This window comes from Cyanistes caeruleus, chromosome 8 (genome assembly GCF_971803275.1).
Source record: "Cyanistes caeruleus chromosome 8, bCyaCae1.hap1.1, whole genome shotgun sequence".
In the NCBI taxonomy this organism is placed as follows: domain Eukaryota; kingdom Metazoa; phylum Chordata; class Aves; order Passeriformes; family Paridae; genus Cyanistes; species Cyanistes caeruleus.
This window is the reverse complement of record NC_141708.1, coordinates 35,545,638-35,558,441: the sequence shown is the minus strand read 5'-3', so window position 1 is coordinate 35,558,441 and position 12,804 is coordinate 35,545,638. Positions and strand designations below refer to the sequence as shown.

Here is a 12,804-nt window from a genome sequence, read left to right as displayed (position 1 = left end):
ATCCTCATTTTGAAAGGAATCCGAGAATATCTCTTGGGGTCACGAAGGAGAGAAAGTGAAGATGAATATTTATCAATGTCCAAATTACCTTCCCCATCCTAACAATTAACTTGGCCAGTGGTGGAGCCACATCTGCACACAGGTAACCCTAAATTGTCCAAAGCTGTCTGCACAACCTCAAAACTGGGAAGGAGGAGTTACACTTTTTGGAAGTGTTTCCTGACCCATGCAAACACCTGGTGTTTTCCTGGGAAGCCATGGCTGTGTGCTCACCCTTACTCCCCAAAATAAGAGAGTACTGCTGTCCCTGCTCATCTGTGAGGTTATTTCCTGAATGTTCCTGCAACACAGCAAATATTTGGTCATGTTGGGAAGTCGTGTAATTTCCTTCCTGCCAGGTGAATCTTCCCTGGGGAAATTCTTCCTTTTGTCAGATTAAAAATATTTAAATTGAAGAGCTAGAAGGACTCAGTGAGGCCTCCTGAGATGCTGAATGTCCCCTGCTCTTGGGTTTTCCAGTGTGATCCTCCAATCCCCCATGAATGTGCTGGGGGTGGTGGATTTGTCTCCTGGTAACAATCCCATGGATGACCCAGGGAGGGATTGTGCAGTGGATAATTTCCCTGTGTCTCCCAGACCTTTTGAGCCTTGCACCCTGTGGCGTCGTGGGTGTTGGAGATGAACAAGAGGTGATATTTTTGCTCCTTGCAGGCTGCTGTACTCAGGCTTGCTGTCTGGTTTTCCAGTAGCATTCCTGGAATTAGGTTTTTGGGTTTTTTTCTGTTCTCTTGTAGATCTCAATTTGAATCCACCTCTGTTGATACGAGTCTGCTGAGAAGATGAAAATCAGCCGTTTGCCTGGAGCCACCACTGTAAGTTATTTATACAGTGATTAGTTAAAGCTTCAGATATTTAATGCAACCTTTAAATCACATATCCACCAACAGCAATTGGTCACATAAAACTTCATTGAGTGGTATCTATCACTTACTGTTTTTCTCAATATGTGCATATATTTAATTTTCCACAGACCTCTCGCTATATTTTCTGCTGAGGAACCAGTAAATCGAGGGGCTTCATAAAGTGTTTTGTTGCATGGCTCTGAGTGAATTACTTGTAAAGGGAGCATGGAATATAAAAATTCATCTTGCAAGGAAGTTGCCCTGTTGGATGAATCCCATCTCTATGTTACAACAGGCTCAAGCCTTAAAATGAAATGTATTTTCACAAGAGAAGTAGTTAGTAAAGGCTCTTCCACCCAGTCAGCTTTGAATATTCAACCTGGCTGGTTTTGCTTCTGTTTTTTTCCTCAATTGCCTCGGCTTGTGGGACAACAGCTGCTTTGTGCCAGGGATTCAAAACTATACGTATAAACACTTGAGTTCAAAGGCATGGTCAAAATTTAATGGTTTAAAGTTGGCTCAGGGAGCCAAGTTCTTAAGCTTAGCAGAGGAAATTGAACTTGAAAACAGCATAGGTAGAAAATAAAGCTGAATTATAATGAACTTAATTTTTAGAAGAAATGGGAATTGACATAAATGAGATAAGGTTATGCCTGCATTGGGTAGCAAGAGAATAATCCAGCTGGGAGAGCTGGGCTGAGCCCAAACCAGCACAGACCCTTGAAGTGAAGCATTTGGGCACTTTATCTCACACCCTGGGGTGTGTTGAATTGCTCCACCAGGGTCTGTCCATGACCTCAGCTGGACTGACAGTGCCTGGGACTGGAAGGAAGGAGCCTGGGATTGGGTAGGTTAAGTGCCAACCTACAGACTCAAGTGCTTCTGTGTGTGTCTCATCTTTGAGATGATCTCAGATTTGAGATTTCTCTCATCCTGGAGGCAAATTTGCCACTCATTTCTGTGGCAAATATACATCAGGCAGGGTTAGCTGCTGCTGTTGCTACAGCAAAGGCCTCAGTCCCTAGTCTGTGCTGAAAATAGGTCATTAATTAAATACTCTCTAAATATTCCTTCCTCCCCTTTTTTGAAACAAGGATGGAGCAACTGTGGCCAAACTATGTTGGTGGGCTAAATAATAACGAGAGAGTGGCAGGTAAAGGTGATGGGGAGTCCTTCCTGTGTCTTCCCACACAGCTGTGAGTACTTCACTGCAAGTCTCATTATAAACAGGGGCTTGACCTCTTTTTAACTGCAGTTAAAAGCAGTGTAGCCCCTTCCCAGCATTGCTATGCCACAAGGAAAGGGGGGAAAAAATGTCCGTAGACTTCAGAGGACCTTTTCCAGGTGTGAGCGAGCTCCTGCTGCATCTGAAGTTCAGAGCCAAAGCCTATCTCAATACATTGTATTTAACTTTGTCCAATTCCCTTCCCATTTTCTGCAGTGATAAAACCCCTATTGCTCTTTCATCTCTCCCCGTTTTTTTCCCAAGTAGGTTCTGTGAAAGCGGTGTTTGGGGGCAGTAAATCACAAAATGGAAGCCTGCGTTCATAAAATGCTTTATGCCTCCCTCCATCAATATTTCAACGTGCAACACAGACACCAGCATTTCATTTTAATTACGCTGCAAATTTCCTGGCCGAGGGAGAAAGCTGAACTCTGCAAGGCAGCCCAACCCCATCCCCTCCTTGCAGCGGGATCCCTGCAATATCCAGTTATCCATGGGTTTTGTTCATCTGAGTCACGGGGCTGTGTGCATGCCCAGTGCACAGGAGGAAAGCTTCCAGCTAGGCTGAGTCTGGTCTGGCTCCTTCTTTCCTTGCCCTGGAGTGAGAGCAGGTCTTGGATGTGTCAGTGGAAGCTGGCGTGTTGCCTGGAGCCCTCCAGTGGGCAGGAAGGGCCATCCAGCACAAACAGAAGGTTTGGGAAGATAGGCTCTGACAGTGATTAGAGGCAAGGGAAGGCTTCCCTGCTACAGCAAGTGTCACACTTTTTAAAATTGTCCTTCCTGGGGTTGCTTTACTTGCAAGGACTGTTCCCGTTTGCAGAAGAGACAGAACAGTAACTGAGATGTTCAGGTCGCTGAATGACACTGCCTAGTCGCCCCGTGCCCTTGTGTAGGCAGCCCATTTTGGGAGGTCTAAGTGATGGTCACCTGCAACTGAAGGGCAGTACAGGAATCAAGAGTTGTTCACTCAGTTAATGTACCAAACTGCAAAACTCCTTGCCAGAATCACAGAACAGTTTGGCTTGAAAGGGGCATTAAAGACCATTTGATTCCACCCTCCTGCCATGGTCAGGGAAACCTTCCACTATCCCAGGTTGCTCCACTTCCAGGGATCCAGGGGCAGCCACAGCTTCTCTGAGTAACTTGTGCCAGGGCCTCGCCACCTTCGTGGGGAGCAATTTCTTTCTAATATCCCATCTAAACCTCCCTCTGTCAGTTTAAAATCATTGCCCCTCTTCCTGTCACTATCAGCCCATGTAAAATGTCACTCTCCCTCCTTTTTTTACAACCCCATTTAGGCACAGGAAGGAGCTCTCAGGTCCCCCTGGAGCCTTCTCCAGACTGAACAACCTCAGGTCTCCCAGCCTGTCTTTGTGGCAGAGGTGCTCCAGCTCCCAGAACATCTTCATGGCTGATACTGCCATGTCCCTCCCAAAAGCAGATGTTCTCAATGTACAACAGTCCCAGGTATGCGAGGCAGGATGAAAATCCACCTGACAAAACGCAGAAGGAAAGGAGGGGGGCCCCAATGCAGAGGAAATATGTCCCTCGTGGTGGTGCTGTTCCATCATTGTCAATTAGCAGGAGAGTTAAATCCGTAGCAGCTGGTGTGGGGTATGACTGGAGAGAGGGCACCAAATTGGATGGTTTATCAGTGTAATTCAATATGACAATTTCTGTGGTCGTATCCTGAAGACAGTGGGAAAGGTGGGGAGAGGGAGCAACACCCGTGACACACACGAATGCTAACTGGAAGGGAAAGAGGCATTCATTCCTTGTTAGCACATACAGACGTGAATGCACTGATTTATGTAACTTCCCAAAGCCTGGCTGCTGCTGCCCGCAGAACCCTTCTTAAAACACACATCCAAATTAAGATGCCACACAGCAGGCAAATTGCTCCATGTGGAAACTTTGTTTGCAAAGTCAACGTTTTTGCAACAGCTTTTTTAAAGCCCTAAAAAACCCCAAAACAAGCTGCGTGGAGAAACAAATATCCCTGTGTTGCTGGTACCAAGGCCCAGGAGATGATTTTGAGGCAACAGTCTCAGGGAAAACAGAATGTCACAGCAGTTCAGGCTTTCAGGGAACAAGGGTTGGCATCTTTGGATATGGATTCACTAAAATTAATTAAGTCCAGGCAGCACCAAAGAAATTATTTAACAAATGAATCACCTGCCTGAGCACAGCAATTTGGGATTCTGGAACAGAGGGCTACACGTTTCGAGATGAGAGGGGGAGTGTGGGATGTGTTATCCTTCACCCAACATCTTAATGCAGCATTTCCTCTGCAAAGGAAAGTGTGAAAAGTGAAGTTAAAGCTGTGAACCCTGTTTTTTTCCTCTCTCTAGGGCTGGTGACTCTCTTTTACTCAGAGCTACAGCAGACTCGCAGAGGAGCTCTCAGGTGGTGTTATCCATAGGGTAACTGGAATTTTCCTTCTCTGTATGTGTGCACAATGCTCAAATCATGTTAGGGCAAAAATAGAGTTGTTTTGGAGAGCCTTTCCTAGGATCTCATTGAAGTTCCTCTGAAAGAGTTTTCCAGGAGTCCTGCTTATAGAAAAATTAATCTGGTAGTAGTGACAGAAGATGGGGAGGCAAGGGCAAGGCAGAGGGCGCTGAAAGAAGGTTGATTTACAGAAAAACTGTAATAGCTCATAAGACAAGTCTTCATCTGCAAGCCTGGAGAGAGTCATGAGGGCTGGGAGTTGTTAGAAGGATGTGCCATGGGATCAGAGGTAGGAACAGCACGAAAAAGCATTTCTGAAGAGGTGGGAGCAGCAGTCCTGGTTGTTAGCAAGGAATATTTCCTTGCTGGTCTTGAGATGTCACAGACCATCCTAACAACCAGTGGTCTTGGACAGGAGAGTTTAAAAGGAGCTGGAATTTGTCTGCCCTCACAGGAAATGAGTGCTGGCAGGTTTGGGTTGAGAAGGAGGAGAAAAGAAGTGTTTGGATGGGTAGAGTTGTTTGTCAGGTGAATTTGCCTCCCTGTGTGGTGCAGCAGTTGCTGTAAATCAGCCTTAAAGAATCTGTGGCTCTTGAATGTGGCCTGCATGTGTGCAGTCAGCAAAGATTTTTGGGGCAAGACCTTTTGATCTGGACCCTGAACAGCAGGACTGGGAGGAGAAAAGGAAAATGGCAATGTTTGCTGAGTGCTGCTCCCCAAATACTCTTTAGGCACATCTTAGTGCAGCACAGAAACAGAAGGGATCTACTTACGAGGCTACGGGTTTCTATCCTTGGATCCTGTTTGAATACACTCTGTCCCAGAGTTGTTTTGCATTTCACCAGGGAGTCTTTTGTCTAAAGGGCATCGCTGCTACAGCAAAGTGGAGCTGTGCCTGCCCCTGCTTTCTCCAGTGGATATCACATTTCATTACCCTGATGAGCCTGAGCGAGTTCTCCCGGTTGTGTTAATTTGCCCACAAGCCAGCCTGTGTCACGTCCGCAAGAAGTCTGTGACATTTTCCAGCCTCCCCCATCCCTCCCGGTTCCGAAACCTCGAATAATAATCACAGCCCTGTCCCTTTTTCTACTTCTTGCTTCTGAAACGGAGGGGCCGAGACATCCCCTTTCCTCAGCGTGCGGGCAGTGTCAGCCCTGGGCTGTGGGAGGCATCCCCCTCCCAGGGCTCAGTGTTGGTGTCCTGGGGGGCTGCCAGGGCTCAGAGCAGGGTGAGCAGAGCAGGGTGGCTTGCACAGCCTCAGTTTTTGTAGTTTGGAGCTCACCAGTGGAAGAGTGCAGTGGCTGGGTTGGCATCGTCCTAAGCTTTGGGCTGGTGTGCGTGGAGGAGTAGGGTGCTCCTATGCGCTTAACACCCTCATACCTTTTTTCCCCTCCCCAAAGCATGGGTGCAGCCCTAAGGAAAGGGCCACACCTCCTTGGACAGTAAATGTTTTAAACCTGGGGTCTGAATGCTGCCGTTTCCTCCACCCCTTGGTTTCGAAGCACTCATAAGGATTTAAATTTAGACGCATGGGGGCAAGTGAGAAGTAAACTGTGTGTGTTTCTGTGGTGCTGCTCCTTCGCCACAGCTCCAGTTCAAATCATATTTTGGATTATGTTGATAGTAGAGAAGAGTTCAGGCTGTTTTCCAAAATGTTTGTATCCAGAAGTGTGAATTGTGGTGGTGAGACACTGAGCAGGCTGCCCAGGGAATGGTCATGGTCCCAGACCTGCCAGAGTTCAAGGAGCACTTGGACAATGCTCTCAGGCACAGGGTGGGATTGTTGGGATGCCCTTTTTAGGGCCAGGAGTTGGACTTGGATAATCCTTGTGGACCCTTTCGAGCTCTGCATATTTTATGATTCTATCAGATGTGCTTCTGCATTTATCACAGAGAATATTAATGCATGTTCTTTTTGCTTTAAATAATGCAACTTCTGCTTTACCTAATGATACGTGATGATAATTTTGCTGTTCTACAAGCCTGAAGCCGAGCCATTGGAAAAGTCATCGGTGCTTGTATCATCCTAACCTTAAGGACAGGTATTAATTTCTCAAGAAATCAAACAAGCTCCAACAGGACAGAGAAAATTAGCTCCTGATTATCGGTAGTTTTGAGAGAGATGGAGGAGTACTCTTTCAAAATACTCCTGTGCTTATTTCCCTCATCCAAGCATCCCAAGAAGGCAGTTCAGCACTGCAAGGCTGCAGCTGTTCCTCCTGCTCTCCACTAGTTTTTAGGCCTTTGGGAGGGATAACCTTGTTTCTCCATATTCAGGTTTTTTAGAGGAAAGGTTAATGCACATTGGTCCATAAACCCCACTCCGGAGGCACTGAGAGGCTTTGCACGGAGTGCACGAGAGCCTGGAGCACGTGTGGACAAGAGCACTTCCACGAGGAGAAATGATTGAAAGAGAGCTTCAGGATAAGTGTGTGAAAGGGCCTTTGAATGGGTTTGGCTGTAACACAAAGCTGCTCCTGGAGAGCTCTTTGGCAGGAGGAAAGAGGCTCTCGCGAAGAATTCGTTGTGTGTCGCATCAAAAGATGCGGGGTCAGGGATTGGAGTAAGTGGATCTTATTGTAAATGGATCAAAGAGATCCGGATACAGAAACTAGAGTGGAAGATAAAGACAGGGAAGAGTCACCTCTAATGAAACGTGAAGCTCTGAGCACTTAAAATGTGGTGAAGAAGGTCCAGGAGCTTCCCTCAGCCCTAAACAACCGGGATAGTGAGGCAGCAGCTGCAGCAGTGGTGCCTGAGGCACATCCACCCAGATGGAACTGGTAAGGGAGGAGAGGGCAGTACAGGGCGCTTGCAGAGGATGCCCAGATGCTCCTGGAGAAAAAGCTGGAATCTGTACAATGTGTGCACTGGTTGACCTGTGGTGGGAAGTGGCCAAATTACAAGGGACAGGTAATGGGCTGTGAAATGCTACAGGGGCTGAAACAGAGATAGAGACGGGGCTTTGGAGCTGTCCACCATCAATGGATCTGTCTTGGATGTGGCTGACCCACCAAAACAGGGCTCCAGCTTGTGCAGAAAAACCACTCTATGAAAAGCCAGTGTACACAAAGGAGACAGAGGAATCCTGCAACTTCATTTGAATAAGGGGAGAGAGTCCACTGGGGCACATCACTGTGAGGTCTCTCTCAGTTTCACAGGACTCAGCCTCTTATCCTAAATTCCTGGCCTCATGTTGCCCTCTTCTTTTCCCTGTTGGCTGACACAGGAGGAAGGTGCAGCCTTCTTGAACTGTCTGTTGCTCATTCCTTCCCTTGAACATGTTATTTTCCTCCAAAATTAGAAGTTCAGGCTGTCTGGGTTCTGCAGACCCACCAGATGTTCAGACCACCTGGGCTCTGCAATCAGCTTGTGCAGGGCCCATTTCTCCTGCTACCCTAAAGTTCAGGAGTCAGACCGGGTTCTGTAACAAACCCTTTTGGCTTGAGGTCTGTACAGACATAAAAGCAATTTCGAAGATGTTAGCACCCATTTCCCCTAAAGAGCCTCACCCATGGGGTTGTTTGTAAAGACATCAGCACCCATCTTTCAAATTTAACCTTCAGCCTCCAGGCCAAAACCACATGTGGTGCTTTAAAGGCCTTAGACATCCTCAAGCAAAGCCAACAAGGAGAAAGCGGTAACTGAAGAGGATTTTTAGGGTTTCCTGAGCTGAGGCACCTTCTGAGGTGTTTGCTTCTCCCTCCAGGAGCCTGCAATCCCAGTCTCAATCCCTCACCAGCTATTTAACCTCTGGGGATATCAGCATCCCTTCCTGGGACAAACTAGGACCTACCTCAGCCGAAGCAGAGACAGATGATCTTCAAATGCTCCATGCCTGGCCAGAAGCTGCTGTGGTGGGTGATTTCTAGTCCAAAGAGAATTTTTTTTCTCTCAGCATCCCTCAGAGACATTTTCCTTTGCCCTGAAAGGCTTCCTGCCTGTGTTGAGTCATGCTTGAAGCAGTGCTTGTTAAATAAGTGCCGCTGAGCTCTGCTTTAAACAAATGAAGTTGATTTAACAGGGCTGTAAGATGGCCAGGTATCTGTGTTATTTAAGAGTATTGGCAGTTCGAAGGCCGAGTGCTAAAAGCACTTCATTTTTATTTCAACTCTTAATTGAAAATCAGCTGGTTTGTCTTGTTCTCCCTGGTGCTGCTCCTTCCCTGCTCCCTGCTCCCATCCCCTGGTGATGGGATAAGGGCTGTTAACGCCACACAATGTGTTTGTCAAAAAGTGACACCAGCCCAGGCTTTCACTTGTGGTTTATTAGTTTAATTAACCAGTCTCAGTGAGTCAGAAATGAGAGAATCTAATGTTTCTTGGGCCGGATCCTTACATCATGTTAAGCCACCTGGTGAAGGCACCAAGGTAAAAACGTGGCTCTTGTGATTAACCTTGACTGAATTCAATAATACTTCAGAGTCACATTATTGCTGACCTTGTGCTTTGCTACCTTCTCATCTTTCTAATTTGTCTTTTCTTCCTGCCTTTGCAATAACAGGCAGAAGTGTTAAAAAATAAAAACCTCCTGCTGCCTCGTGGGAGAGAGCTCCTCTACTCGAAATGATTTTAACTTTTTTTAATTTTTTTTTTTTTACTTTTGGTATATTTCTTGCTATTTGTGTTTTTTCTGGCATTTGTGCACACAAACACTTCCATGAGAATAGCTACTTAAGAGCTGTTTGGAGGTGACCTTGACATTTTTTTAAAATGAATTTGTGTGATGGTGTGCTGAATACTGCCAGTCATCAGGATAATTTGGCATTTGTTCACACTAAAAGAAGTTCTTCCTATGTGCCACCTTAGGAGGTGGTCCTGATGTTTTTCGTAAGAAAGGCAAGGGTTGAAGCTGGGATGTTCACAAAGAAAAGTCTGGGTGCTGCCTGGGCTTCTTTCCAGTGATTTGCTATTCTTTATGGGTGTTGTTTTTTTGTGAGGGTTTTTTGTTTGTTTTTTGGTGGGGTTTTTTTGTGTTGGGTTGTTTGGTTTTCTTTAGCCAACCAGACCTGAGCACCGAGTGCCAAAAAGTGTATGTTGAACACCTCCACCACCTCCCTGGGCAGCCCCTTCCATTGTTTAACAGCCCTTTCTTTAAAGAAGTCCTTCCTGATGTCCAGCCTGAACCTCCCCTGGCACAGTTTGAGGACAGGTATCTCTTCTTTAATAGGAGTTCTGGAACAGAAATGTGGACTCCAGGACCTAAGCAAGTAAAATGCTTGGAAAATACCTTGCTCATCCCAACATCCAGCATTAGGAGCAACCTCACTTCGTGAGACTTTCACCCAGAAACACCAGCAAGTTTCAAATTTGGTAAACACATCCCTCTGGCTTTTTTGTTGTTGTTTAATCCTGGGGCACGTTGAACTGCCAGCTGTCCTGTTTACCCCATGGTGTAATTTAAGGTGCTGATTGGAGGTGCAGCATCCTTAGGTGAGAATTCCTGGCTACCCAAAACATTTTATCTTGGTGGAATTTGTTCTCTGGTGGATTTATTGAGGATTATCTCCTCTAGAAGGAGATTTAATCTCTCAACTAATGCTCAGCTGACCTGGGTGGTGCATCACAGGTTCCAGCCATTTCTCTGGGACTTTGGGAAAAAGATGCTTACCAGATGGGATGTTTATCTTTCATTAGGAGTGGGTTAGTTCAAGAACGTATCAATAGAGAATTTTCTCTCTGCAGGTCAAGAGGAAATCTACATGTATTTCTAGAAACACAGACAGTGAAACCATTAAATTAATTTGTCTTTGCTTTAATAGAAGTGTTTCTTGCCTTTAGAGAAATGATAATGGCACTAGATTAGTGTATCCAGGAGTACCATTGTGAGTGGCAGCTGTAGAATGAGAGCTTGATGGGACCTAGAATGAAAGAAAAATGTTTGCAATCAGTTTTGTGTTTCTTTCTCCTTTTACCCCGGCTACCTGAGATGTTCAACACATAATTCTACAATTATGTGGTGTATTTTTTTTTTTTTTTCTTAAGCAAGGTATTGTAAGCCTTCTGTAAGAAACTCTCAAGGTGCTATTTTCATGCAAATAGCTTTGTGTGCTAAATTGAGGAACTTAAGAACCACAGAAAATGCAGGAAATGTGGGCAGAATGCATTCGAAATGGAAAAGTTTCCTGGGAGTTGTCAACAGCTCTTTAAGAAGTCTATTGCCTGCACCTTTCAGCAGCTTTTCTTTGTGATTGCTGGAGGAAAAAAAAAAAAACCCCAACAATTACTGAGCTGAAAAGATTGTAAGTAGCTCTTTGCACTGAGGAACAGCTCTGGAGAGCGATAAAGGAACTAAAGGAACGACGTTCTGCAGCTCGCCTTTCTGGCTTTGGCGAAAATCGAGACGACAACAAAGCCCCACTTCTTTTTCTAGTTCCCACATTTAAAGTAAGAGGATACCCAGGTTTCTCGATGGCTTTTCCTTAAGGTTTCTCTGGCACCTTTTAGGACGTGTCCTTGTGTCTGCGCCTTTCCCTTAGCAGCCAGCGTAGCCAAAGAAACCCGAATTTCCCGGTGGAAGGATCTTTATCGCTCGTACAGAAGATGAGTGTATAAACCGTGATTCCCGAGGGCCGAGCCAGCCTGGAAAACATCCTCTTGAAATTGAGTGGGGTATGAATAAAGCGAGTGACTTTTCCCCACCGCAGAGATGAGCACTTTCTACTTCACTGCTGCGGATGATTAAGGAAAACAATTGCACTCTGACAACACGCATTGACATTTCCAAATGAAAAAGGAATGAAGAACAGATTCTGGGAGTCTCGCCTTTGATGAGAATGGATTTCCCTGGATGGCAGCCTTTTTGAAAGTCCGATTCTATTTTTTATTTATTTTTTTTAACGCTGCCTAGAGTAGGCAATCCTGTCACAGGGACAAGATCAGATCACAAGGTGGATCGGAGGAGTTCAGGGGGTAATGTGGGGCACAAAAATGATTCTCCACTCGCACTCATGAACCCACTGAAATGCAAACAAGAAAAAGGCCTGAGTGAGTGAGGACAAAGAGGGGAGGGGCAGCCGGGTTAATGCTGATAAATGAATATTTGACGTTTAAGTTCAACTTCCATTTGCTTGCAAATGAAAACAATTGTGTCAACACCGCAGGAGATGGGCCATACAGTTTTTTTTTATTTATCTTCCCCCCCTCAAGGGTTAATTCTTCTTTGATTTAGAAGGTAAAAAGAAAGCGAGAAAGGTTGACTTTAAATGATAGGCAAACACACGGAGGGGCTCGCTGAATATCCAGAGCACCTCCAGGGGGCTGGAGGTGTCCGGGATAGGAAGAGCTTGCCAGACAGGTTTCCTGGAGGAATTTTTTGCTCTTTGTGATGCTAGCTTCCAGCCCCGAGGTTAAAACCAGCATGTTTACAGCCGCATCTTTTTATAGGCAGCATGTGATAGGTAATTTTATGTGAAAAATCTATTTAGTCCCCTGATGGAAGAAGTAAACTTAGGTGAGGCTCGTTCTCCCGTGAATTCTTGGCATGCTGTAAAAAAAACCCCGTTGCAGTTCTCCAAAATATTAGCTGTAAAACTTGTTCCTTGTTAAAGTTACAATCAGAAGGTGTAATAAAGGGATTATTCAGGCATGCATTACCACGGAATGTTCATCTCCGGGCACTCGGATTTTGACTCTGTAGTAGTACCGTGCTTTGCCTGGTAAATCTCGTGGTGGCTGCTGGGGTAGAAAACACAAACCCTCCTTTAAATAATGCATCCCTTCCCTGCTGTGCCTCTCCTCTGGTTCAAAGACAGTCCCCCTTTAAAGTTTAATCAGTAGTTTTATCGTTGCTCACAGGCAAAAGGTACCGATCCCCCCCAAAAAACCCCAGGAAAACTGGGATGGAAAAGTTGAATACTGGGGGGGGATTGCACCTTCTCCTCATCTCCTGCTGGTTTTAATTGATCCTTCATGATGGTGTGTGCTTATTTGGGAGGGGTGACAGGAGTCTGTTCTGGCTGGCATCCCCACCTCTGCCCAACCCATCCACAGGGGAACCAAGCTCTTGGTGAATCTGTGCTGGACCAGAGCAGGGAACAGGGAGTCCTTTGGATGTTTGGCTGGATTTCCTTCCCCAGGTGTCTCAGAACTGTTTCTGTCCTTGCAAAGGGCCTTTTGGCTTCTTTTTGTGTTATCAGTGACCTGTGGATGCTCCTGAAAGACTAAAGGGTGTGGGACGTGGCTCAGTGCAGCAATTGAAAGGTGGATCTGTTCCAAAAGGTACTGA

General features: G+C 45.8%; 1 long non-coding RNA gene across 6 annotated transcripts in view; it reads left to right on the top strand.

Moving 5' to 3' along the window:
- Nucleotides 1-12,804, top strand: part of LOC111931437 (uncharacterized) — a 45,190-nt gene that overhangs the window by 4,464 nt on the left and 27,922 nt on the right. For 4 of the 6 annotated variants that reach the window (XR_015289900.1, XR_015289902.1, XR_015289901.1 and 1 more), the window contains 3 exons: nt 795-872; nt 3,426-3,594; nt 4,479-8,045. This is a non-coding gene — a long non-coding RNA (uncharacterized LOC111931437). Of the gene's footprint in view, nt 1-519; nt 690-794; nt 873-3,425; nt 3,595-4,478; nt 8,046-8,287; nt 8,436-9,747; nt 9,891-12,804 lie in introns of those variants that run through there. The other 2 variants (XR_015289897.1, XR_015289899.1) reach the window with 2 other exon arrangements.